At 41.4% G+C, this 26,270-nt stretch overlaps 1 protein-coding gene across 2 annotated transcripts in view; it reads left to right on the top strand.

The window, feature by feature from the left end:
• The window catches only part of LOC124625772 (BRCA1-associated protein), a 135,334-nt gene that overhangs the window by 4,066 nt on the left and 104,998 nt on the right, over window positions 1-26,270 (top strand). The gene's annotated exons all lie outside the window — the stretch shown is intronic.

Here is a 26,270-nt window from a genome sequence, read left to right on the forward strand (position 1 = left end):
AGACACTAGAACATACGCAGTCCAGTAGTATTAATGTGACCACCACATATGTTTGACATCAATTTGCAAAAACCACTCAATGATGGCAAGTGGTAACACTAGCAGCAGGGTGTATATAAAGCATGTCAGTGGCTGCAGGAAACAGTGCAGTCGTTGTTGTAATGCATAAACAAAGTGATTTACCAGATATCCACTAGGGCATGCTTACTGGCTTTCGGGCCAAAGGCGGAAGTACGTATTTCTGAAAGGCTGAGTTTGTAAACTGTTTGTGTGCCACTGTGATTAAAGTATACTGAGCATGGAAAAATGATGCAATCCAAGACCAGCGCCAAGGCAGCTGGGGGCACCACGTTCGCCATAGACAAGAGTGAACTACAGCTGTGGTTATGTATATGGGTTGAATAGATGTTCAGCTGTTGAATAATGGGCTGCCCGGATGAATGGAGGGGCTACCAACAGTGTCTCCGCATTGACAGTTCAGCAAACATTGTTGTGTGTGGCACTCTGCATCAGGTGCCTGGTTCATGCACCCATGCTGACTGCTGTTCCTCAGTGATGAAGGCAGGAATTCACATGCCAAACTTCAGCTGGACATCCACTGAGCGGTGACAGGTGGACTTTTAAAATTAATCACATTTTATGTTCCATCAGACAGATGGCCGTCTGAAAGCAAATACCTTACAACAATCATCGAAAGGATCCTGCCTGGAGGAAAGAGTGTTATGGTCAGGGGAATGTTTTCATTTCATTCTCAGGGTCATCTCGTCATTCTGGAAGGCACAGTGGATCAACATAAGCATGCATCTACCCAAGGGGACCGTGTACAGTCTTACATTCAGTTTGTTTTTCCTTGGCACAATGACATCTACCAACAGGTCAGTGCAACATGGCACACACTTCACAGTGTACAGGCATGGTTCAAAGAGCACCAGGATGAGTTTACCATACTTCCTTGACCACCAAAAGCCTGGGATTTACACCCAATTGAGGCTCTTTGGTACCACCTTGATTGGACCATTCATGCCACGGATCATCAGATGAGAAACCTAGTGCAATTGCCACTTCACTGGAATCAACAAGACTCCATATCTGTGTTGATACCTTCCAGAACCTCATTGATTCTCTTCCTGCACATTTTGGAGTGGTCTGTGCTGCAAAAAGTGGTTATTCCATGTTTCGCAGGAGGTCGTGTTAATGTGACTGGACATCATGTGACGTAAAAACTGTACAGTGACTTTGCATTACAGTAGTCATATTCCATAACTCCCACAAAGAGTGATCTGTAGGAAGTGGAAAGAAGTCACAAATATAAATATAAATATACCCTAAGTGCATTGAAATAACTTAATAGTACAGACTGTGTATAACAGTGATGATACTAATGGATGAATTGAACTTTCTGGTACCACTGTCAGCTTTGATCCAAGACGTAACTATGTTGTGTTGTGTGGCGTTATTGTGGTGCGGCACCTATTAAATGATTTGTATTTGCAGAGAGCATTTTCGAATGAGCAGTGGTGCCTTCTAGTTTCTGATTGATATTAGTGCAACATTGGGCTTAGTGCCATATGTTACTTGGTGTTTATTTTTGTTGGCTTCACGTGGCGGTGTCAGTGTGACAGTATTGCAGGTCGATTAGGAGGGGTTCCTGGTTCAAGAATTCTATACTGGCTATGTGGGATATTGTTTTCTAAAGTTGTTATTGGTGCTGTTGCCCGTCAATTTGGTTTTCTTCCCACAAGACCTATGTTAGTAGTAGGTTTGTTTCATATTGATATTCTTATTGTCATGAGGTTTGTTCTGAGTTTATAAAGTATAAGGGGTCTTCAGGTAGGGGAACTGGGGCTAATTGTGAAAATTGATGAGTCTCCATTTAGAAAGGCTAAGTACAGGAGGGGCAGTTGTGCTGTGAGTGTTTGTGTGTGTGTGTGTGTGTAGTGGTTCACCTGCTTTGTTTATTGTCTTTGTTTGTCCTCGGTGTCGACATCCTGCATTGCTACGCTGGCTGAAAAATGGGGTTTGTAATTCCGACACTGACTGCTGTAAATAATGTAGCCAACAGGTACACAGTTGCGTTTCACAGTACTTTAATTTCACTGTTCACAACTCCCCAATAATACAGTTATTTGGCCATTGCACTGTTGTTTAACTTCCGATAAGCCTCATTAATAGTTTGCAGGCAAACCTCCACATACTGCTATAATAGTTAACTGCTGAACATCTACGAGCAGTTTAAACCTAACCACAAGGTTCACAATTCTTGATGAATAGAAAGGTATGTATGGAGCAGACACTGTCATTGTTTTTACACATGGCCAAATTGTTTAACTCTTATTCCAGAGTTAAGCTGAAGCATTGTTGTCGATCTAACCAACACAGGTTTCTCGTCTGAAACTGGGCCGTGGACTGACTGTCTCGGGACCAAAAATTGGGCCCTTATATATCATCACAATAATAGGTACTGAAACTACACATTGTTCGAAGTTAAATTTACAGAAATTACGTTTAAAATTTAACTCCTTAAATTAACTGAATACATTGAAAAATTTGCTCCTTTTAACAGTTTCTTCTACTGCAAAGGTTAGGCCGAATTATTTGTTTAAATTGTGAAATTAACAAATATCATTACGCAAACAAGACTTTTGACAAAACTGTTAATTACTTTGAAATTGAAACTTTGTAATTAATTAAAGGCTGCTTTTGCTAACATGTTTTTGAATAGAGCCAAATAGATACTTCAAGATTACTAGCATCTTCCAAATGTTCATAATTATTACAGAATTTATATATTTTTATATGTCAACAATAGAATTTATGTTACGAAACAATCACTGATTTCACCCTATAACAAAAGATACTAATGAGGAATAGTCTAAATAAATTACAAAATCAATTACATACATAAAACTAAGCACCAAATTAGATCTGGTGTTATATTCTTTAAAACTGAGGCCAACCTTTCTCTTTTATGGAAATGCTGATTATATTCATGTATACCGTATTTACTCAAATCTAAGCCGCACTTTTTTTCCGGTTTTTGTAATCCAAAAAACCGCCTGCGGCTTAGAATCGAGTGCAAAGCAAGTGGAAGTTATGATAAATGTTGGTAGGTGCCGCCACAACTAACTTCTGCCGTCGAATATATGAAATACCGGCGCCAAAACCTCTGCGTCAGTAAATAAATGTAAAAAAAAAAAGGTGGAAGACGAGCTTTTTTCTCCGCCCCGAGTTTCGACCACTGCATTTTCATACATTATCCAACGAAGTAAATACAAATTCCGTATTGTTCATCTCGGAATGTAGCAGCATTCCAATGTACTACGAAAATCCGACTGACAAGACTTTGGGATGTTTGTCAATATGGCCAACTCAACGTTCTGAATTTTTTCATACCTGTGAGAAGAGATGGTTGCTAATAGGGACCTTTATGAATTGTGAATCACATGCAGTGTTCTCTTATAAGAATAATACGAATATAAACATTTTGCCATGTATTGTTTCGTGTTTGCTGCTACCTCACTTAAATCCTGTCTGCCTAATAAACTACGAAACTAGAGTGAGACAACAGCAAACGTGTAAGAATATACATATCATGTCATGTTTATATTCGTATTATTCTTATGCCTGATAATGATACAGTCAGAAATGAAGCACGGTGGTTGACTAGATTTTAAATCTAAGATGACTCTAGTTTCTGTGCAGAATGTAATGTACTAAAGAGGGGCCTGCAAAGATTTTCAAACGGAGAAAAATTTTCGCTAAACTCTCCTTCAGAACATCTTCTATCATATGCAGTCTATTATTTGGTTTTTGTTGATCATTATCAAAGAAAGCAGCAGTGTAAGTAACAACAAATAGCAACGGCAAGACGTTGTTTCGGTTATGAGACAATTCCTCTCTTTTTTTATTTTTTATTGTAAGCCGCGGTAGCGCGCACAAAAGCAAGCCATGCCGCGACAAACAATGCATTTTCAGCTTAGAGTGACGTAGACACCTATAACAAAGAGAACGGCACTTATCAGATCAAAGAAAAATATGCAATGAATTCAAGCCAGACGAAGCACGTGAAAAAGGAAGGGTACCCGTAAAAATACGGACGGAGTGCCTGACGCATAGCAATGGCTACCTGGTTAAGCTTAACTGCTAAGCTTACAACTCGAACCAAACTACTGTAGCTGTATCGTCATTCATTCGACCTAAATTGTGTCTCATATTACAATGGACCAACTTTGTTTCGATTTTGGGGTGCGGCCTAAAACTTTTCTCTCCTCTTGAATTTCGAGTCTCAAATTTCAGGTGCGGCTTAGATTCGGGAAATTTTTTTTTCCTTGATTTCGAGTCTCATTTTTCAGGTGCGGCTTAGATTCGAGTAAATACGGTATTAAGTGTAATTAGTTAAAGTGAAAAAACGAATTTTAAGGAGGCAGATGGCAAAACAAGAGGGGAAGTAAAAATTATCCCAACTAGCTTCGTCACATCTGGAGGGTTGTTTTTCAAGGGCTAGGTATTCTGATGTGGTTTTTATGGTGGTGGGTGGGCTTGAAAAATGGGTTGTGGTTGGATTAATTGTTGAGTACCCAGAGGATTCCACTATTGTATCAGATTCATTTTCTCCATTCAGGGATTTAGGTACTAGGGGTTATCGTCTCAATGAGTATTGTTGGGGGAGGGGGGGGGGATTATCTGAAAACTAGTGTCAACTTCAACGTGTTTTGGAGCTCATTTAAAAAAATGTACTGTCTGAAGATTGTCAGTTAAATGTTTGGGAGCCGGGATGGGGTGGGGGTTATTTTAGTGAGTCATGGTATTTTGTTACGGATTTTTTTCCTTCCCCAAACAATGGAAACTGTACTTTGGAATATCAGCAGCATTAGAAAAGATAGATTGCTACTCACTGTAAAGCTGACCTGTTGAGTTGCAGACACATGCATTGAAAAGATGGTTACACATTATAGCTTTTGGCCAAAGCATTCTTTTTAACTAAAAGCTACAATGTGTAAGAGAATTTTTCCTTTTTTGGGGGGAGGGGAACAATTATATTTGAGTTGGTACTTTTCAGTTGGATTAGGTTTTAATTCTTTTTCTCCAAAATTGTGAATGACATTAGTATTTCTTGCAGTATTTATATTTTTATGTGGATATTAGTTGACGGGTGAGTGGTGTTTAGGGTGCTAGGATTAGAATGTGTTTCAGTAAGGGTTTTGTGTGTGTGTGTGGGTGGGTGGGTGCACACGCACGCATGCTAGAGAGAGAGGGAGAGAGAGAGAGATTTGTTTGTTAGCTGACTCATACTACTGTCATTATTCCATCTTGGATTTTCCAATGTTGGATTTTACTTCAACCTGTTGCAGTTTGTTGCTATTGTAGGCTTCATTTGAGATACATAGGTCAAGTGAAATTTGTTTTTTAGTTATGCGTGGGTTTGTGGTATCGCGGACTTGGTTTCAGTTACTGACATCAAGTGCCTTTCTCATTCTCAGTTTCCCCACCTCCCAGGTTCTTCAAAATTATGGTTTTGTTGATTGCCGGTGTCTTCATTTGGTTGGTTGATTTTCGCATTGGGGTCAATCCATATGAAGTAGTCCAGTGATGGTTGCTTGACCATTTTTAAATATTTTAATTTTTTTGTATGTGATTGCCCTGTATTTGTGAAGTTCAAAACAGTTTTTTTAAAAATAATTTATCTTGCACCTTTACTGGATGGCAGCCATTTTTATTAGTAGGTGCGCAACGATTTTTCAGTCTGTAGACATAGCGAAAATTTTAATGTCTCTGCACTGGGTTAAGTTACAACTTTGCAACTGACAAGATTGTTTTTAGGAAAGTGTCCTCTACAATGTTGTCTCTTACACAAAAAACCTAAATTCAAAAATAACCAGTCAAAATGACCTCCAAAGTTTGGTATCCAAATTTTCAAAAATCCACTTTTTAGGCCCAAAAATAACAAGCAAGGAGTGATTTATGAGACTCTATTTTTTCCTATATTTGGATATCATACACTACTAGCCTCATCTAGAGCAACAACACTTACAAATGTTTCCTTAATTTTTTATGAATTTTTGAAATTTGGAAATTTTCATTTTTTGTAAAGTTTGGGGCTAGTTATCTCAAGTGGGACTGAATATAAAAATATGATTTTTGCACAGTTTGTAATCCTATATGATAGCAACGTACTGTAAAAATTTCAACATTGATATCTAACAGTGAACAGAGATATGAATTTTTGAAAATGAGGAAATAATTCACATTACTCTACAACTGATCTTATGACTGTTGCCTATTTAAATGGTTTATTATTTCATTGTAATAAAATTTAATTGTGACATATTTAGCTAACACTATCTCCCAATATTTGTTTAGTTTATTTGATTTTAATAAAGCAATATTAAACAATAGCAGCTTTCACTTTTGTTCTATTGTAATAAAAATGCCCATTTACGTTTAGGTTTATTGTCAATAAATAAGTACATTATTGCTGGGTGTAGCGTTGTAGAAGTACGTTATTGCTGTGTGTGGCATCGTTGTAGGCAGTCTGTTCTAAAACCTCTATTAGAGTGGTTATACATACTTCATTTAGAGTGTAGAATGTGTTATGTGCTTTGTTCTGTGTGTAATTTGTAATTAATTTTGTGAGATTAACTGGAATGCAATAACATGGATGAACAGTGCTCTTTGGACAGATAGCAAGTGAAGTGTGTCACAAAACAGTTTACGGTTCAGTTTCAAAAAACCTGAAAAATGTCAATGACTTTGATGAAGTTAGACAAACTTTGTTTAAATTTTGAGTAAGTTCTTCTGTATCATCAGTGTGTGAGTATCAAGAGATATTCTGAAGTACAACCACATTTTTGGAAGAAAGTGCTGTGATCCGCTTAAAGTTCATAAAAAGCCTGTTACTAAAGTTTTGAGGAAAATAAAACTTGAACATTTGTTCTTGTTATGTGAGAGTGAAATAGCTTCCCAAGTGAAACATAATGTGATTCCTGTAAATTCCCTGTGCCCAAACTGTTACTCAGAAATATTTGTTGTTAATCCAGAACCAGACTCATGTAACCTTGTTAATGACATTTGTATTCCTAATGAGGAAGCTGTCAGCATATTGGATTTTGCTTGTTCTCCTGCTTCGAAAATAATAAAATTAAGTAGCAGAAAAAGTAAAGCAGCTATTGAAAATAAGGCATAACAAATTTCACACAAAATTACAAAAGACATGGAATCATGCTTTAATAATACAGGTACCAACATTATTTCTAAAGAAGAAGTAAACCTACCACCAGCATCATCTGACACTGAATATTTGAGCTTAATAGAGAAATTAAAAATGAAATGTTCAGTGACATCTGAAGAGGAAAAAGTTAAAATTTTAAGTTTGCCCCCTGACTTATGGTCAAGAGAAAAGTAGTTCATGAATTCAACGTTTCTCATTGTTTGCTTAAACTAACCCAAAAATTAGTGAAAGAGCAAGGTATTCTTCCAGTTTTAGGAAAGAAGAAAGGAGTAGGTGTAAGTGAAGAAACAATTAAAAAGATCCGGCAGTTTTTTGAAGATGATGAAAACAGTAGAATGTGACCAGGTTGCAAAGATAGCTAAAGAGTTGTTATAAATGGAGTTAAAGTAAGAAAGTAGAAATGACTAGTGGTGTCAAATTTAAATGAACTTTATGTAGCTTTCAAAAATTCTCATCCTGAATGCAAAATTGGAAGGTCAAAATTTTGTGACCTCCACCCTAAGTGGTGTATTTTGGCTGGACCCTCAGGGACACACTCTGTATGTGTTTGTTTATATCGTCAAAATGTCAAACTGATGATTGCGGGTGCAAAACTCAGTGATCTTAACTACAAAGAGTTACTAGATTTAATCATCTGTGACACTAACAGTTATGACTGCATGATGAGTTTGTGTAATAAATGTCCTGGTAAGGAAACCATTATTGAATTTTTTCACGAATAATATGAGTAAATGCCAGACAGTATTACCTTCAAACAGTGGTTCACAGCTGACAGGGCAGAAATGATAACGGTGGTTAAATCTCAGGAAGAGTACTTGGAATCTTTAATTGACAACTTACAAAATCCCAAAAGTCACCACTATGTTTCTAAAATCCAGGGTAAGTTTTTAAGGACATAAAAGCACAACTTCATGAAACTGAATGCATAGTGCTAGCTGATTTTGCAGAAAATTTTACATTTATGATTCAGGATGCAATACAAGGGTACCACTGGTTCAATGACCAGGTAACAGTGCATCCATTTATTCTCTACTTTAAAAATGAGAAAGATGAAGTTTGCAGTTCTTCAATTTGCGTTCTAAGTGACTACTTGGAACACAACATGTTTGCTGTACATGTGTTTCAAAAATATGTAATAAATTACAAAAAAGAAAATTTTCCCAAGGTTGAGAAGCTGATATACTTTTCAGATGGAAGTGGTAGTCAGTATAAGAACAAAAAGAAATTTTCAAATCCGTGCAACCACAAAGTAGACTTTGGGTTGGAGGCTGAATAGCAATTTTTTTTTTTTCTATGGTAAAAATGCATGTGATAGAGTAGGAGGTAAAACAAAACAAGAAGTAAGTAAAGCCAGCCTACAAAGACCAACCACAGACCAAATTCTCACAGTACAGGACACGTATGTCTTTTGCAAGGATAATATTAAAGGAATTACCTATTTTCTAATAAAGAAAGAAGAAGTGGTTCTGCATATGAAAACCGGATTTGAAAACTGCATACCAAAAAAGGACCAAGGTATTTCGATATATTCCTTGGCATTGCACAGAACTTAGCTCGATACTATGTAACATCAGTAACAGAAATGTATGAGGATCATTGTGTCAGTAAAATTACATCTCTGTCTTTAACATTGAATAACATAGTGGCATGTGTGTATGATGGACAGTGCTGGCTTGCAGAGGTTGAAAGAATAAGTTTGGTAAACAATGATGTTTTGTGCATTTTTACCACCCTGCTGGCCCAAGAACATCATTCAAGAAATCTACTAGTGACAAAGTTTGGATACCAATGAAAAATGTGTTAAGGAAACTTTCAGTGCTTGAACTTACGACAGCAACTGGGAGGTCTTATCCTATATGACAGAAGCTGTCTGAAGAAATAAGTCTTCTTAACATTCACCACCAGATTTAGGAACAGTCGCATCTCGAAGGATGTTAATTGAAAATATTTATTTTAAGTATGTCAAAATAATATAAATGTTAATTTCAGTGATGTTTCCGCTTTTTGTATATAATTCAGTACCTTCTACAATAATTGATTATATCCAGCCAGTATCACACATGAATAGGCAACAGCCATAAAATCAGTTGTAGAGTAATGTGAATTATTTCCTCATTTTCAAAAATTCATATCTTTGTTCACAGTCAGATATCAGTGTTGAAATTTTTACAGTACGTTGCTATCATATATGTGTACAAACTGTGCAAAAATCGTATTTTTATATTCAGTGGCACCTGAGATAACTAACCCCAAACTTAACAAAAAATGAAAATTTTCAAATTTCAAAAATTCATAAAAAATTAAGGAAACATTTGTAAGTGTTTTTGCTCCATATGAGGCTAGTAGTGTATGATATCTAACTATAGGAAAAAAATAGATTCTCATAAATCACTCCTTGTTTGTTATTTTTGGGCCTAAAAAGTGGATTTTTGAAAATTTGGATACCAGACTTTGGAGGTCATTTTGACTGGTTATTTTTGAATGTAGGGTATTTTGTGTAATAGACAATGTTATAGAGGACACTTTTCTAAAACCAATCATGTCAATTGCAACATCGTAACTTAAACCAGTGCAGAGATATTCATATTTTTGCTAACGTCTGTAAACTGAAACATTGTCTCACACTTACAAACGAAATTGGCCACCATTCAGTAAAGGTGAAAGGTAAATTTATTTTAAAAACTATTTTGAACTTCACAATTATAGGGTAATCACATATAACAAATTAAAATATTTAAAAATGGTCAAGCAACCGCCTTAATTTTTATTGGACCACTTCATTTGGATTGACCCATTAGTATTTGTTTGGTATTGAATTGTCATATATTTAGTTTGTCCCCATCCGGAACCTCCTAATTCTCACTCTTGTCTCATTGGTTGCATCTTGTTTATGCAGTTAAATATTTTTTGCGTGTGTCTACATGTGGAATGTATGACCCCTTGGTCATTATATTGTATAAGCTTAAAGTGAACATCACAGGTCAAAGTTGACGTGCCCTGCTGGAGTCTTCAGTATTCCCATTCTAAATGCAAAATAATTAAAACATTAGAAATAAAGACTTTCTGTAAATCTGCTGTTCTTTGTGGTAGGAGTTACCTAACAGAAAGTTCTTCAATCCAGTCATAAATTCCACCACATTGCCTACTTCACATTTAATGTGCTCTGACAATACAATATGTTGAATACATCCATATCTATGTATCTGACTCCTTTCTGTACTGGTGTTAACCCCCCCCCCCCCCCCCCCCCCCAAAAAAAAAAAAAAATCTTTGTAGAGTTTGTTATGCATCCTAGTGTTCAATTCATACTTTTCATTATTTTTTTTTTTGAGAAATGGGGAGTACTGGTAATGACACAAGTACATTGTTAATTATACGGATTATACTTGTATGTACCATCACTTGACTCCATCTAATTCCATAGCACACCCAGTTTCAGGCAGTAGTGTCTGAAGACAGGGACTGAAGACCTCTCTCAGTAAATTGTTCCATTCTATTTCTCCTTTACTGGTGAAAGAAAAAATGGTGACATATTTGTTGCAGTGCAACATATTTATTTTATGTGAATGGTTTAAATTTTGAATCGCCTCCATTCCTCCACATTCAGCTTCTTATTAATATTAGTTTACGCACTGCATTCTGCAACAGCTCTGACCATGTTATCTGATTTGTGAATTTTTCTCCAACTTTCCAAAGATTTCCATTTCAGCTGCTTTATTATGGCTGTGGCATTAAATACTCAAAATATTCCTGGACAAATGAATCATGACTTGTTAAAAGGGCTTAAGTCCAATGTTACCTTCTTTAAAAAAGCAAAATACGTTGTTGAGATCTTGATGCATATATACAAATGTTAGTGTTAAAAGATGTTGGTGTTAAAAGGACTTCACTCCTACCAATCCTTCACCAAAAACCAAAGCTTCAATCTACATGGAAATAATAGACTGATCTCTGACCACAGTGATAACAGAGAAGAAACTGTGATTCTTCTAGTTTTTTGTTTATTTTTTTTTTATTTTAGAATGTTAAGATTGTTGACTTAGGTGAAATTGTTAATGAAGAAAAAAGAAGAAGAAGAAGAAGAAGAAGAAAACCACTACCAATGGAAACAATGAAACATTCCATGTCCCAATTTGAACAAGTTACATTTAAGCCGTGTGACTGTATGGAATTTTAGTACTCCCTGATCGGAAAGGATGTTTAGTGATTTCACTTTACACACACAGCCCCATAAGTCATACATTTAAGCTTTCACAGCCGAATAATATGAATGATGTAGCTTTCCCTAATACATTAGCATATCCAAAAGGCAGTGTCTCCTACAAAACAAAGAAAGCAGTGGACATTCAGCAAGTACTGTCATATATTCACCAAGGAGGAGAAGTAAAGATTTTCAACCACATGATTGTTAACTGGAACAACATGGCCAGAGCAAACAATGTTAGTGAAGAAGACTGAAAGGTCATTGTTAAAACAGTATTTGTAAAACCATTGACTTCATTCCAGGCTTAAAAACCACAGATTATGAATTGATTATTATGTTTCTGGGTGTTCTAAAAGTATTAAATAATATTGTTACATACCTGCAAAAATGTAAGAAATAACTGTTTTAACACGAATTTACCAATCATCTAGGAAAATATTTAAACCACTAGTGAGTTTGTTTTTTTATTATTGCTTTCAGCTCAAGAAATATGATTTTAATTGAGAATAATAAAATCCAAAACAATAAGAAATACTATTTTTTGGAATATTTTTTACAAATTATTTATTAAATGGATTTATGTTGATGCTCTATAAACACCTTAAAATACATCCATAACAATGAAAATAACCCATTTTTGTCAATATAATGTAACTGAATAGATTAAAAAAACTACTCACCAAGTGACAGCAGAACACACACACATAAAAAAAGGTTTTACTTATGCAAGCCTTTGGTGCCAGTGGTTCCTTCGTCTGACAGAGAGGTTGAAGGGGAAGGAGGGGGGTGAAGGAAGAGGACTGAAGAAGTTTAGGAAAAGTGGTAGAGGTCGGAAAAGTCACCCAGAAGCCAGGATCAGGGATGAGGAGAGAAGACTGATTGTTGGGGACTGCACAGGGAGAGATTTGAAAACCTGAGAGCATAAAAGGCGGAAGTCAGGATAAAATGCAAGACAGAGATTACTGCCAAAACATCATGCACAAGTCAATAAGAGTGAAAAGCTAAGTGTATTGTATGTCAAAGAGATGGGAGGGGTTCGGCAAAAAACATGCAGATCAGAAAATGAGAGATTTAGAAAACTAAAACAGAGTGAATAAAGGAGTAGTTACTGTGAAGAAATGCTGAGACAGAAGAAATTTACGTAAATTAAGGCTAGATGGATGGCGAGAACCAGGGACATGTTGTATCACTAGTTCCCACCTGCAGAGTTATGAGAAACTGGTGCCTGGGGGAAGAACCCACATGGTGTGTGCAGTGAAACAGGCGCCGAGGTCACAACAGTCATGTTGTAGAGCATACTCTGCAACAGGATATTGTGTGTTGCTGGTATACACCCTCTGCCTATGCCCATTCATCCTAACTACGAGGGCGGTTCAGAAAGTAACCTCCGATTGGTCACAGTGCGGGTTGTGGGGGGAGTAGCGACGCCATCTGTGCGTTCACGCACTCAACAGGTCAGTCGGCATCAAGCCGTGGTCGAGTGAACGTCGTACCTGCGTTAGTTTAGTTTTTGTGGCAGTTTGAAATGTGTGCTGCAATAGAAAACCCCGCCAAATGTGAAGTGCGTGCTGTCATAAGGTTTTTTACAGCCAAAGGATATTCTGCAGCAGCTATTCATCGTGAGCTTTGTGCCGTGTACGGACCAAGAGTTATGAGTGAAGGAGTTGTCCGTGAATGGGTACGTTTATTTAAAAGTGGACGAGAAAACGTTCATGATGAAGAGAGGAGTGGTAGACCATCATTGGTGACTGACGAACTCGTTCAGACAGTTGATGCAAAAGTTCGTGAAAATCGACGTTTCTCAATGTCGGAGTTGTCTACTGGTTTTCCACAGATTTCTAAGACTCTCTTGTACGAGATAGTGACAGCAAGATTGGGTTACCGTAAGTTCTGTGCACGATGGGTGCCCAAAATTCTTACCGACCACCACAAAACTCAAAGAATGGCCTCTGCATTAGACTTTCTGTCACGTTATGAGGACGAAGGAGAACCATTGTTAAACAGAATCGTGACCGGTGACGAAACCTGGATTAAGTACGTGAACCCTGAGACAAAAGAACAATCAAAGATGTGGGCACATTCAAATTCGCCTACCAAACCAAGAAAGGCCTCGCAAGATTTTTCTGCCAGAAAACTGATGGCAACGGTGTTTTGGGATGCTAAAGGGGTGTTGTTGGTTGAATTCATGGAATGTGGTACGACCATTAATCAAGACGTGTACTGTGAAACAATAAAAAAGTTACGACAGGCTATACAGAACAAACGCCGTGGTATGCTGACTTCCGGTATCGTTTTTTTGCACGATAACGCCCGTCCTCACTCTGCTCGCAGAACAACGGCCCTTCTTGAGTCCTTCAAGTGGGACGTTATCAACCATCCACCTTACAGCCCAGACCTGGCGCCAAGTGATTATCACCTCTTCATGCATTTGAAGAAATGGCTCGGGTCACAGCGGTTTGATGACGACGAAGAGCTCAAAGATGCGGTCACAGGCTGGCTCCAGGCACAAGCGGGTGATTTTTATGCAGAAGGAATTTCAAAGCTTGTGAAGAGATACGATAAGTGCCTCAATCGCTATGGAGACTATGTAGAAAAATAGTGCAAAGATGTAGTTGTAAGATGTATATATTAAAATATTTTTATTTAACTTGGTGTATTTTTTTAAATCAACCGGAGGTTACTTTCTGAACGGCCCTCGTAATAACTGGGTGGTGGTCATGGCACTGTAAAAGGCCAAACAGTGTTCACATAACAGCTGGTATGATAAGTATTGTTCCACAGGTGGCCTTCCCTTTGATATTATATGTTTTGCCAGTTATAGGGTGAGTATAGATGGTAGTAGAAGGGTGCGCAGGGCAACTCTTGCAATGGGGATGATCACAGGAGTAATAGCTATAGTGTAGGGAGATGGGTGTAGAAGGCTCGTAGGATCTGACAAGGATATTGTGGAGATTGGGAGGGTGATGAAAAGCTATTCTAGGTATGGTGGGCAAAATCTCGGACAGAATGGATGTCATTTCAGGGCATGGTTTTAGGAAGTCATGGCATTGTTGAAGTAGGTGATTAATATGTTCAAGACCAGGATAATACTGAGTGACAAGTGGTGTGCTCTGAAGTTTTTGGAGGGATCAGCAGTGCTGGGATTGGATGTGATGGCGTGGGAAATCTGCTTTTGAATTAGGCTGGTGGGGTAATTGAATCCCGTGAAGGCTGAGGTGAGAATGGTTGCGTACTGCTGTAAAGAGTGTGCATCTGAACAAATACATTTGCTTCAAGTGCCAAGGTGTATGGGAGGGAATGTTCGGCATGGAAAGGATGGCGACTGTCAGAGTGTAAGTGCTGTTATTTGTTGATAAGTTTAATGTGGACATAAGTGTGTAGCTGGCCTCTGGTAAGGATGAGATCAGGATCAAGGAACGCGGCACTCTGAATGGGACCATGTGAAATTTAATTGGGAGAAGGTATTTAGAGATTCCAGGAACTTTAATAGGTCAGCCTCACCATGAGTCCATATGGCAAAAATGTCATCAGTGAATCTAAACAGCCTTATGGAGCCCAGGAAAACCCTCTCCAAGTGACCCATAAAAAGGTTGGCATAGGAAGGAGCCATTCTGTTTCACATGGCTGTACCCATGATCTGTTTGTATTCTGCCCCTCAAAGGTGAAGTAGTTTTTGATAAATATAAAGTCAATCAACACTTTCGTTGCGGCATCAGTGCAGGCGTGCAACTCTCCTGTGCCGGTCGGTAACACTCTGAAACGGCAGGTACCGCTCGGAGCCGACGCTCCTAAGCACACCTGAGCTACAGGCTGACATCAAGTCCTTGTAAGATCTGTAGGATCATGTTCTATGCTGACCTAATGATGACACCTTAGGTGCATTACTTCAAATAAGCTTCGACTGTATTGTGGCCATGTTTTAAAGTCTATTTGCTATCTGACACCTGTAGGGGTCACAGGCGTCATTCAGATGTTCCTGATTTGTTGATAATGTAACAAAAAATACAATTTGGATTCCAAAATGCATATTCTTGAGAAGGAAAAAAAGGGAAACTTGATTCATTTGAAATTATATTTACCTTAAATGTGCATTTTTAAGATTGACTCTGCTAGAAATCATCAATTTAGTAACATGTTTGCTCCTGGTGTGAGAGAATTAGCCATCTACATTTATCATAGACACCCAGGGGATGACCGGATGTGTAGAAATTAGTAAGCGAAACACTTTTCCTGCTCCTTTTCACATTGGAAGGTCCATTAACCTCCATTACAAACAATATACGTTCGATAACTGACCACACAAAATAAAAGTTTACACGCTTTGATACTAGCTTAGACACTGCAACTAGACTGAGTAATCTGACAGTGAGCGTGGACGCTTATAAGCGTCAACCGCACTGGCTTGTGGCTTGTTGTGACGCTTATAAGCGTCAGCCGCAGCGAAAGTGTTAAAGTGAGCAGGAAGGAAGTCATAGGTTTGGAATCAGGTGGACCCTGACTGAGGAAATGTTCAGCAGCAGACAGACAGTGTTCATGGGTAATGTTGGCATAGAGGGAGATGGCATCAAAGTGGGGTGCATGGTTTGGGTAGGTTAAGAAGTTCCGTGGATTGTGGTGTTAGTCCTTGTGAAGGGCCTAAGGTTTTAAGGAGGGACTGCAGGTCAGTTTTTATAACAGGGATGGGATTGTTATGACAGATTTTGTATGTGGAGATGTGAGACAGCTGGCACAGACATTCACTAACATACTCCTGTTGGTCAAACACCACAGTGATATATCCTTTTTCTGCTGGGAGGATAATGATGGAGTCATCAGCTTTTGGGAAGCACAGGGCCCAGAGTTTGGCACAGGACAGGTTAGGGTCATGTTGTAGGGACCTGAGGAAGGGTTGTGAAACAGTGCTGGATGTGAGGATTTCTTGGAAGGCTTGTAAGGTATGATTTTGAGGTAGCAGTGGTGGATCAAGTTGGGATTGTGGTCAGGTTTGCTGTTGGAAAGGTTTTGAAATTTGGTTGCAGAGTGATATTTCTAGTTGGCATTACATGTGCAGGCAAGTAGGTCCTTCACCGAGGCAGCATGATTAAATGCAGGTTTAGGACTGAAAGTGAGACCCTTGAGAACACTGTACTGTTGTGTCTAGTCCTTGTGGTTATGAGTTATTATTGGATTAGGAGGCAGTGGTGAAGGTTGTGGGATGTTAGGGAGATTGGCCAAGCTCGGTTTGTAGGAGAGGAGTGGTGGTTTATGGTGTGGCAGTAATGTGTAAGTAATGAGAGGGACAGGAAAGAGGGATAGCTATTTGAGGTGAACTCTGGCATGTCGCAGTTTGAAGTTGGCATGGCAGATGATACCATCTAGGGAAACACGAGGGGCTGATAACCGCAGGATTTTGTAGGAGGAGAGAAGTCTAGTGGAGTGGAAATTAGCAGGTGAGGCATTTAGGTCACACATTAACCGGGTAAGGGCAAGAGTTTGCTGTATTTGAAACTGTAAAAGAGCCCCATGTAGAGCAGGATTACATCCAGGAACAGGGACCTTCAGTGTTAGGCCTTTGGGAGTAACTCCAAGGGACAAGCAAGTTTCAAGGAACGGAATGTGAAACCTTAGTTTTGATAGTGCAGAAGCGTGTTTTCAAAAAGAGTGAATGTAATATGTGTTGGGACTCATCATGGCAAGAGAGGACCGTTTGGAGTGTTAGAAATGGCTGGAACGGTGCCAAAACAAGAGAAGCAGAGGGTGGAAAAAGATCCAAAATGGGAGAGAAGCAAGGAAAAATATGGAAAAATAAGAAAAATTTCTATGAAAATCCGAGGATTAACAAGAAGTAATGAGGGGGTGAGAATTTTTTGCTAGAAAAGTGGTCCAGAAATGGAAAATCGAGGATGGAATGTAACAATATTATGAAAAGGATAGTTGGTGCTCACCATGTAGCAATGATCCTGAGTCATAGAAAGGCACAACAAATACTGTCAGACAGCTAGCTTTCAGCCAACAAGGTCTTTGTCGGAAATAGAAAAAACACACACACGTGCAAACACAACTCACACACTCATGACCACAATCTCTGGCAGTTGGAGCCAGGCTGCGAGCAGCAGTGCATTATGGGAGAGGCAACTGGGTAGGGGTAAGGACGAGGCAGGGGTGGGTAGGGGGAGGACTAGCAGGGTAGGAGTGGGAGACGGTAAAGTGCTGCTGGGAGTGTGCAGAGAGTTAGAGTACAGGGAAGAGAGAGAGGGTGTGGAGGTAGGGGAAAAGGAGAGAAGTAAAAAGACTGGCTGCATTGGTGGAATAGAGGGCTGTGTAGTGCTGGAATGGGAACAGAGAAGGGGATAGATGGGTACGGACAATGACAAACAAAGGTTGAGGCCAGAAGGGTTATGGGAAGTAGGATATATTGCAGGGAGAGTTTGCGACTGTGCAATTCAGAAAAGTTGGTGTTGGTCGGAAGGATGCAGGTGGCACAGCCTGTGCTGGTATATCAAGCCCACATCCCCTATGGAACTATGGCTTGAATCCTCATCAGGTTCCTTTTTTTCTTATTTTTTAGATGTCCATTTCCAAGTTCTCGTCATCTGTAAACAGGACATCGTTTTGTCAAATGGTTGAAGAAGTGTTGCACAATGAAGAACTGCATCCATATCATTATACATTCACTCATCACCAGCAGTGAGAAGACTGCACGCATTCAATGAGTAAATGGCTTTTGCACCAAGTAAAAGACAGTGAACATTTTATAAATAATGTGATATGGACTGATCAATCTAGCTTCACTTTTGAAGGTATTTACAACTCCCACAGCAGCCATTATTGGTCAGAACACAACCCACATGGTGGCTTTCAGGCACACTTTGGCATAAACCTGTGGGTTGGAATCACGGGAGTAGTGCTTTTGGGCCCTTATGTATTGTATGTTTCCTTGTGATACTGTGTCCTTTGCCTGACAAAGTAGAAAACATTCCACTTGGTGTTCAGTGACAGCTATGGTTTCAGTGTGGCGGTGCACCACCACACTTTTGGAGTGAATGTGCACAAATAGCTAAATCAGGCGTTTCCAGGGAAATGGATTGGTTGTGGAGGATCAATATTCTGACTTCCATGTTCCCTGGACCTTAATCCACTAGGCTGTTATTTGTGGGGACACTTAAAGGAACAAGTTCATAGTATTCCATCCATGAATGTACTCAATCTAATAGCTTTGAATGTCGTCTCCAAAGTGAACACTGCTTGTATGGGTACATATCCACTCTGTGAAGATAAGCCTGGACAAAAAAATGTATACAATGGATTATTGTGTGCGGCATAATGTACAATCTAGTGTAGTCTACCCATTGTGTTTTTTTGCACCTCATTGATGCAGACAATGTTACACTATTATTTTCTATTCCCTTTATTTGTGTCATGGACAAAACAAAATCCTCATCTATGTCTGTAAGAAGTTTGTTATGTCTTAATGTTTAAGTAAAGGTAATAGTAAGAGAGAGAAATACACAAGATACCGTATTGTAGAGGTGTAAATAGTTTGGTACAAATGCAACGCAAACATCAGCAAGTCTCCATATTGGTTCCCTACAGAATTGCCTCATATCACTGAGCTAATGGAACAGATCCAACACAGCACACAGTTCATGTTACCTGTTATTGACCAGGCTGCACACTGTTATGGTGTTGCCAGAGCCTCGTTTTTTTAAAATCAGATTTTTATTAAAGCTTTTGCTGCACACACTTTTGTCTTGAATTGGGATGAGAATTGCATGCCAACGCCAAGGGTGTCATTTTTTTCTTCAATGTGTATTAGGAAGAATGTATAGTTAGATTTGTAGGTTACGTGGAGGAGTAGCCAGTGAAATATAAAAGCCAGGTTTGTGGTTTTTTGACTGCCTCTACTGTCTGAGTGGTCAAGAAATACAAAAACTCAGCAGGAACACAATTGAGAATGAAATTGAAGAGGCAATGTCAGAGGAAATGGAACACCAGGTAATGTAAAAGAATAAATTTCACATACATTTACTAAACTATCGGAACTCCAGATTTGAATGTCAACAATGTAGAAAAAGGTAAATTGCTATTTATTGTAAAAATGACACTTTAAATTGCATCAGGCACAGTTAAAAGAGACTTACACATAAGCTTTCGGCCACAGCCTTCATCAGAAAAAGAAACAGAAAAACAAACCATTTTTTTCTCACAAGCAAGCACACCTCATGCACACATGACCACCAACTTTGGTAGCTTGGACCAAAATGCACCCGTCATGTGGAATGGAAGCAGCAATCTGGAGGGGGTGGGAAAGAGGAAAGGATAGCATTGTACGTGTGGGGGGAGAGAGGAGTGCTGTCTGGCGGGGTGTGCAAGGACTAGATTGCCAATAGTTGCAGTGTCAGGAGGCTGTAGGGCAGGAAGGTGAGCAAAACCCAGTGAAAGAGGGGAGGAGTGGGGGAAGATGGGTGGATGCGTTGTCGGAGGGCAGCACACCAAGAGGGTGAGAGTGGGACAGAGGTGATGGGACAGAGGAGGCGGAAACTGTTTGGCAGAGGGTATGGGAACAGTATGTTACCATAGGTTGAGGCTGTGATAATTTCAGGAGCAGATTATGTGCTGTAGGGATAGCTCCCATTTGTGCAGTGCAAAAAAGCTGTTGGTGGAAGGGAGGATCCAGCTGGCCTGGTAGTGTAGCAACCATTGAAATCAAGTGTGTTATGTTCAGCTACATGTTGTGCCATAGAGTGGTCGACTTTGCTCGTGACCATAGTTTGGTGGTGGCCCTTCATTCTGGTGGACAAATGGTTGTTAGTTATGCAAATTAAAGCTGTGCAATGATTGCAACGGAGCTGGTAAATGAGATGGCTGCTTTCACAGGTGGCCCGTCCCCTGATGGGATAGGATACGCCTCTGACAGGACTGGAGTGGGAAGTGCTGCGTGGATGGATTGGAGAGGTCTTGCACCTAGATCTTCCACAGGGATATGATCCTTGTGGCATGGGATTGGGATTGGGAGTGGCATAGGGATGGACTACAATGTTACGGAGGTGAGGTGAGTGATGGAATACCAGTTTAGAGGGCTTGGAAGGATGTTGGGTAGGATGTCCCTCATTTCAGGGCAAGATGATAGTTAATCAGAGCCTTGGCGAAGGATGATGTTCAGTTGTTCCAGTCCGGGATGGTATGGGGTGACAAAAGGGGCACTCCTTGGTGACTGGTTCTTACCGTTAGTGGGAGGATTAGGGTTATGAGGTAAAATGGCAATACCTGAATTTTGACAGCTGTCGTCTCTTTACGCCAAAAAATCCCTTCCCTACAGCCTGGCCACTTGTGGACAGCATATGTGCAGTGACAAGAACTCCCATGCCCAGAATGCTGAGGTCTCACCAAGGCCTTCCCCTAGACATAATCTGCAAACATATCTCCCATGCCATTTCTCCTCTTTGTCGTGCAGTACCACCTGGACCAGAACAACTAAACCACATCCTTTGCCAGGACTCTGATTACCTATTATCATGCACTAAAATTGGGGACATCCTACCCAGCCCTCCTAACCTCCACAACAACCTAGTCCATCCCTATGTTACTCCCAGTATCAATCACTTGCCACAAGGATCATATCCCTGTGGCAGATCCAGGTATAAGACCTGCCTGATCCATCAGCCCAGCACTTCCTATTACAATCCTGTCATAGGCTTACCCTACTCGATCAGTGGCCAGGGGCCCTATTCTATATCATTCATACCGATTGGTGCAGTAGATTAGTCTCAGTAGCGACCTCATTTTCCATTCTTTATCCGAATTTTCTATTCAGTAACATTCTGAGACTTGTTACCGAATGGTCCTCCCGCCGATTTTTCGACAACTGTACCGAGATGTTTTGGATTTCGGTATGGCTCTGTCTTTTGGTTAGCTGTGGTTTATTTACACCTATAATTTGTTATGTTAAACATATTGAGCGGTTTTAGGTTTGGATTTAATGATTCTGTTACTAAAGAATCACCACAGGACATGTCCGATTGGAAAGTGACTTCATAATAGACTATTTTCCTTTGTTAGAAATATGGTTAGGTTGTTACTGTGAATGATTACAACATCCAAACATTAAAAAAAAGTTTTTGGTCAATATTCTCTCAAAATACCTGTTATTTGTATGCAATTAAGAATTTAAAGATCATTAAATATCAAGACATTGGCTCTGCTTTCGTATATTACATGAGTGTCAGCTGAAATTACTAGTGACTTCGCGTATTCTTTTCCGCGAATGGTTTACCTATCAATTATCGAAACACGTTTAAAACTTTTAAGTAACAATGCAAAGTAATTTTGCGAAGTCTGATACCAAAATTTCATGCATTTACGGCTTACTCCCGCATCATTCGGCAACGAAGTCAGCCTGCGTCTCGCTCGAATGGAATTACATAAAATAAAGCGCCTCCAGCATCCGAGTTGTAGTAGCGAAGTTGGCAAGGCGACGAACTACCGTAGCAGAGGGCGTAGGTTCGTATATTCTGTGGCGGATTTGCATATAGGCCCACTAGGCTCGGGCCTAGGGGCGGCACCGTAAGGGGGGTGGCATTTTTTGCTCTGCACTATTTTAACCTCCCCCCATGAACCATGGACCTTGCCGTTGGTGGGGAGGCTTGCGTGCCTCAGCGATACAGATAGCCGTACTGTAGGTGCAACCACAAGGGAGGGGTATCTGTTGAGAGGCCAGACAAACGTGTGGTTCCTGAAGAGGGGCAGCAGCCTTTTCAGTAGTTGCACGGGCAACAGTCTGGATGATTGACTGATCTGGCCTTGTAACACTAACCAAAACGGCCTTGCTATGCTGGTACAGCGAACGGCTGAAAGCAAGGGGAAACTACGTCCGCAATTTTTTCCCGAGGGCATGCAGCTTTACTGTATGGGTAAGTGATGATGGCGTCCTCTTGGATAAAATATTCCGGAGGTAAAATAGTCCCCCATTCGGATCTCCGGGCGGGGACTACTCAGGAGGACGTCGTTATCAGGAGAAAGAAAACTGGCGTTCTACGGATCGGAGCGTGGAATGTCAGATCCCTTAATCAGGTCTATCTAAGGGCGATGTTCTTGAGAACAATATTATAGAAATGGAAGAGAATGTAGATGAAGATGAAATGGGAGATATGATACTGCTTGAAGAGATTGACGGAGCACTGAAAGATCTAAGTCGAAACAAGGCCCTGGGAGTAGACAACATCCCATTAGAACTAATGACAGCCTTCGGAGAGTCAGGCCTAACAAAACTCTACCATTTAGTGAGCAAGGTGTATGAGACAAGCGAAATACCCTCAGACTTCAAGAAGAATATAATAATTCCAATCCCAAAGAAAGCAGGTGTTGACAGATCTGAAAATTACCGAACTGTGAGTTTAATAAGCCATGGCTGCAAAATACTAACACAAATTCTTTACAGACGAATGGAAAAACTGGTAGAAGCCGACCTCGGGGAAGATCAGTTTGGATTCGGCAGAAATGTTGGAACACGCGAGGCTATACTGACCCTACGACTTATCTTAGAAAATAGATTAAGGAAAGGCAAACCCACGTTTCTAGTATTTGTAGACTTAGAGAAATATTTTGACAATGTTGAGCGGAATACTCTCTTTCAAATTCTGAAGGTGGCAGAGGTAAAATACAGGGAGCGAAAGGCTATTTACAATTTGTACAGAAACCAGATGGCAGTTATAAGAGTTGAGGGGCATGAAAGGGAAGCAGTGGTTGGGAAAGGAGTGAGACAGGGGTGTAGCCTCTCCCCGATTTTATTCAATCTGTATATTGAGCAAGCAGTAAAGGAAACAAAGGAAAAATTCGGAGTAGGTATTAAAATTCATGGAGAAGAAGTAAAAACTTTGAGGTTCGCCGATGACATTGTAATTCTGTCAGAGACATTAAAGGACTTGGAAGAGCAGTTGAACGCAATTGACATAGTCTTGAAAGGAGGATATAAGATGAACATCAACAAAAGCAAAACGAGGATAATGGAATGTAATCGAATTAAATCGGGTGATGCTGCCGGAATTAGATTAAGAAATTAGACACTTAAAGTAGTAAAGGAGTTTTTCTATTTGGGGAGCAAAATAACTGATGATGGTCCAAGTAGAGAGGATATAAAATGTAGACTGGCAATGACAAGGAAAGCGTCTCTGAAGAAGAGAAATTTGTTAACATCCAGTTTAGATTTAAATGTCAGGAAGTCGTTTCTGAAAGTATTTGTATGGAGTGTAGCCATCTATGGAAGCGAAACGTGGACGATAAATAGTTTAGACAATAAGAGAATAGAAGGTTTCGAAATGTGGTGCTACAGAAGAATGCTGAAGATTAGATGGGTAGATCACGTAACTAATGAGGAGGTATTGAATAGAATTGGAGAGAATAGAAATTTGTGGCACAACTTGACTAGATTGTTTAGGATGGGGCCCCTCCACGCCCACACCAACGTGCTGACCAAACCAAAACTTCTACTGTCACCTCCGTAAACGTATTAGTTTTTTGAATCAGGCGTCACAGGATGCGGGCTGTGATGTTAACCATGCGTTTGGGTAAGATTACTCATTTAGATGGTCCATTAGGAGATAGAAGTGGTCGAAAACGATTGAAGGGTAGCGGTTGCAAGGGCAGGGGAAAAATAGTGGCAAGGCAAGCGCCAAGGGAAAAAAACCTCTGCGACAGTAGGATGGGTAGTAAGGGCAGTAGCGGCTTGCTATCTGCGACAGAGCATGCAAGGTGATGTAGGGTTATTGTGAGGTATCGTGCATCGTTACCTATATGCTGCGTGTTCGTTAACTGGGTCAGTCCGGGTGCTGCGGCTAGGCTCGCGTGTAGTCTCCTTTGCCTGCTGCAGTGGCTTCCTCCCTGTAACAAAGGAATTCGACGCAGCAACGTATGCATTGCTGTTACGCCCTCTGCTGCGCCTTGTCGTCAGTGACTTAGTACAGCTTGATCAGGCTGGTGCAGAACGGCGGCGGCCGGCCGCCGTTCGGCGTCCTCCTCTACCGCATGGCGCAGGCCTTCTGCAGTGTAGCTTCGAGTAGCTCCGTTTGTTCAGAGAGATGCGCCGCTTCAGCGTCGGAGAAATGCAGGCCCTTCGCTCGCGCTCGTGCGATGAAGGCTGCCTTTTTGTCTTCTCGGTCCCTTGCGGGGGCGCTCCCGCAGCGGTCGGCGTCGCCACCGGTACCGCTGGGGCGGCGGTTTTCTTCTTTGCACCTTTCACCTGCGGTGTTGCTGGGACAACCGCTGGGACAGGCGCGCGAACGTCCTTCTGCGAGGTCGCAGGAGTGTTCGCAGGTACTACTGCACTGAGGCCTTGGGCGAAGACTGCACGCAGTTGCCTCAAGGCCTCTTCCTTCTCTGCAGCCACGGCGGCTGCGAAGGCAGCCCTCTCTACCGCCATGACGGCTTTGAGGGCTGCAGTGGCCTCCTTCACGGCGGTGCCGAGTTCGGGGCCAGTTTGTTCTCGGGAGCGCGAGCTGCATCCTGACTGCCCGTTTCCGGGTGGTCGTCCCTGCCCCTGGCAGGTGGAGCTGCTACTGCGTCGTCCCTCGGCTGCGCCGGGCTGTTCTGCTCCCTACGTCGTTTCCGACGTCGTCTTCTCCCGCTGCGTCGGTGCGGCCGCGGCCGTTTTGCCGCCTTCGGTCCGGCCCGGCTTGAGAAAGCCGGGCAACCGCTCCGACTGGCCACGTGCGGGCTGCCACACCCGACGCAAGTCGGCAGAGCGTTGCTGCCGCGGTCACAGGCGCGGCTGTCGTGCTCGCCTGAGCACTTGACGCACCGCGCCGCGTTGCGGCAATACTTCGCGACATGGCCCTCGCCCTGGCACCCGAAGCACTGGAGCTGGGGGTCCATGGCTGTCGGGAGAGCCTCTGTCGTAACCGGAAACCCAGCAACTTCCGCAAGTCGAGTATGTCGTTCCCGTCGTCGACCGTTTGCACGGTCACGGCGTAGAGCGGCACCCTCTTCCTGTTGGTCCGGTTGTGCAACCTTGCAGTTGCATTACCGAACCCGGCTCGCAGCAGCCCTTCCTGGACCCCGGCCTCATCACAGCACCGAGGTAGCCCGCTTAGGAATGCCTCGGTCGTCTTCATTCTTCCTACGGAAGGTACCTTCTCACGCGCCGGCGGCGCGTCGACAATGTGTTCGGCCACTGCGACCTTGATCGCCCTGTGGTCGGCCACGTTTGCAGCTCGAACGCAAATCAGCGAGTCTGTATCGACAGACTCGTAGACCACCTCGTTTCTAGCGCAGTTCGTCATAGTGCCTTTGCACCTGACGTACAAAGCGGGGACAGGCCGCGGCTCGTCTTCTCGGGAATTCCTTGCACGGTCGGCAGACTCAGTGAGTTGCACAACCGAAGGACCCTTCGTAGCGGCAGGTTTCCTCTGCGCATACTTCTTTCCCATGCTGCGAGGCGCGGAACACGACAATTTGCTTTCCGCGGCGCCCACAGCACAGAAACCTCTTCTCAAGCTCTCAACGGCCGAGTAAGCGTAGCGCTCGCCTCGCTAGCTCAGGCCGCTCAACTTGACTAGAAGAAGGGATCGGTTGGTAGGGCATATTCTGAGGCATGAAGGGATCACCAATTTAGTATTGGAGGGCAGCGTGGAGGGTAAAAATCGTAGAGGGAGACCAAGGGATGAGTACACTAAACAGATTCAGAAGGATGTAGGCTGCAGTAGGTACTGGGAGATGAAGAAGCCTGCACAGGACAGAGTAGCATGGAGAGCTGCATCAAACCAGTCTCAGGACTGAAGACCACAACAACAACAATTCATTTTAACCTTTTACGTTTTAAAATTACTGCCCTTACAAACGACAAAAAAATTTAATATTGTTAAACAA

The sequence above is a fragment of the Schistocerca americana genome, chromosome 8 (genome assembly GCF_021461395.2).
Source record: "Schistocerca americana isolate TAMUIC-IGC-003095 chromosome 8, iqSchAmer2.1, whole genome shotgun sequence".
NCBI lineage: Eukaryota > Metazoa > Arthropoda > Insecta > Orthoptera > Acrididae > Schistocerca > Schistocerca americana.